We start from the raw sequence: 2,500 nt of genomic DNA, 5'->3' as shown, positions 1-2,500 counted from the left end.
GGCTGCTGGCACCAGACTTGCCCTCCAATAGATACTCGTTAAAGGATTTAAAGTGTACTCATTCCGATTACGGGGCCTCGGATGAGTCCCGTATCGTTATTTTTCGTCACTACCTCCCCGTGCCGGGAGTGGGTAATTTGCGCGCCTGCTGCCTTCCTTGGATGTGGTAGCCGTTTCTCAGGCTCCCTCTCCGGAATCGAACCCTGATTCCCCGTTACCCGTTACAACCATGGTAGGCGCAGAACCTACCATCGACAGTTGATAAGGCAGACATTTGAAAGATGCGTCGCCGGTACGAGGACCGTGCGATCAGCCCAAAGTTATTCAGAGTCACCAAGGCAAACGGACCGGACGAGCCGACCGATTGGTTTTGATCTAATAAAAGCGTCCCTTCCATCTCTGGTCGGGACTCTGTTTGCATGTATTAGCTCTAGAATTACCACAGTTATCCAAGTAACGTGGGTACGATCTAAGGAACCATAACTGATTTAATGAGCCATTCGCGGTTTCACCTTAATGCGGCTTGTACTGAGACATGCATGGCTTAATCTTTGAGACAAGCATATGACTACTGGCAGGATCAACCAGGGAGCTGCGTCAACTAGAGCTGAGCAGCCGGCCGCCCGGGAGTGTGTCCCAGGGGCCCGCGCGAACACGCAAGCGTCCGCTCAATTATTCTGCAAACAGGAGGAGGCTGAGCTCCCCTGCACAATACACCTCGAAACCCTCTCAGGTCCCGGCGGCGCGCAGCGCCGTCCTAAGTACTTGGTCGGGTTCGAGAGAGGCGCAATCGCCCGGAGTTAGGCGAGTAGACGCTTTAGGTGCGACCACCCGTGCTCCCAACTGAGCTTGCCGCTGCCGACAGAGGCCCGGGAGCGTGCTGTCGTGGCATTGCCGGCGGGAGACAACACGCGCCACCTACGGTGACCGGCAGCTCCAACGCCAGCGCCACAGAAGGGCAAAGGCCCCACGTGGGTGCCGAAGCGAACTCTCCCAGCACAGCGCACGTGCCAACACGTCTGCACAACTGCGATACAAACCACCAGCGAGAACCGCTGGGGCGACCGAGCAGCAGACGGCGTCGCGGCGCCGAGTGCCGGGCGGCGGCGCATCCTCAACGCACACAGTCCTCAGTCGGACCAGCACACTGCAGATGTCCACCGCGCTTCGCACCGGGCCCGCGAGGACCCACTTTGGCCGCCCGGCGCCGCGCGCAGGGTGCCCCGGCGCGCAGCTGCGCCGCCTGCCGCGTCCGTCGGCCGGCGCGCCTGCCACTGGGCGCCCCCACCAGCCGGCTGTAGCGCGTGCGCCCACGCACCGCGCGGCCAGCACGCCGGGCGGCCCCCCCTCACCGGCCGGGGACGGTCCCACCCAGCCACCGCCGCGTATCGCTTCACACACAGATTTGCCCTTACTGATTTACCTCCAGCAACAACAACCGTACCACAATGGGTTTACCAGTTGTTCATTTGCGTAACGTCACCAGCAAACGTAGACGTCCATCCCAGTTTGCAAATGCAACGATTATTGCATACCTGTCTGTTAGGTGTCACGACACACTACGTCTGCCCACATACACGCAACAAAATGTGCACGACTAGAGAACACGTGGGAGGTGGCCCCCTACGTATGCGATGTCCATTACGAGACCGACTGTCAACCAGCATCTGTACCATGTCGCAGATGTGGAACGCGGTGCACCATGCTATCACACTGTGTGAGAAGAGACGACTACGTTTGAATACACGCGCCACTACATCAACAGACGGCTCATGCTGATCGCCATCCAGGGCGTCCGTTACTCCCACACGTCTCTATGGCGTACCACACTGCAATGTAGCTGTTATGGGGAGACGGCACGTGGCTGAGTGCACAACATTTGGACCGTATGGTTCGCTGTTGTTGGGCGCAGTCGTTGTACGGTCACACATGTGCCACAGCGTATCATTCAGTACATACGGACCTATGTGCAGTACAATGTGAGGGTTAAGCTTACGACATCAGCGGACAGTGGACACAGGCCGTACCACGACGTAGACTGAGCGCTTTGACATGCGAATGCCAGTGAACAGCTGCGAAGGGCATTGAACACGCAAGCACCTGAACGACCAGCGTGCGAAGGCAGGGGGGAGGGGGGGGGGCGATGTACATCCTGCAGTCGTCCACATTACAGTGTACAGCGGGAGCATGTCAAAAGTAAGCAACACTTGCGAAGTGTTGAACATGAAACGATACACAAGAGGGTGGGCGGTGCGAGTAGCGAACTATATTCAGAGGGTTGTGGTTAGACAACACTAGATTAATGTAACGTGTCATATGCCAATTACAGAGCAGGTTAAGGCACAACGTGGGTTAGGTTAAGGCACAACGTGGGTTAGGTTAAGGCACAACGTGGGTTAGGTTAAGGCACAACGTGGGTTAGGTTAAGGCACAACGTGGGTTAGGTTAAGGCACAACGTGGGTTAGGTTAAGGCACAACGTGGGTTAGGTTAAGGCACAA

The 2,500-nt window shown here is 57.2% G+C and overlaps 1 non-coding gene across 1 annotated transcript in view; it reads right to left on the bottom strand.

Annotated features, from left to right (window-relative positions):
• Positions 1 to 591, bottom strand: part of LOC126138939 (small subunit ribosomal RNA) — a 1,909-nt gene extending 1,318 nt beyond the window's left edge. Inside the window, exon 1 of the ribosomal RNA XR_007528429.1 lies at positions 1 to 591. This exon is cut by the window's left edge and continues 1,318 nt beyond it. This is a non-coding gene — a ribosomal RNA (small subunit ribosomal RNA).
• Positions 592 to 2,500: the final 1,909 nt, after the last annotated feature.

Source organism: Schistocerca cancellata, unplaced genomic scaffold (assembly GCF_023864275.1).
Source record: "Schistocerca cancellata isolate TAMUIC-IGC-003103 unplaced genomic scaffold, iqSchCanc2.1 HiC_scaffold_674, whole genome shotgun sequence".
NCBI lineage: Eukaryota > Metazoa > Arthropoda > Insecta > Orthoptera > Acrididae > Schistocerca > Schistocerca cancellata.
Note: the sequence above shows the minus strand (reverse complement) of the source record. Positions and strands in the feature narration are given on the sequence as shown.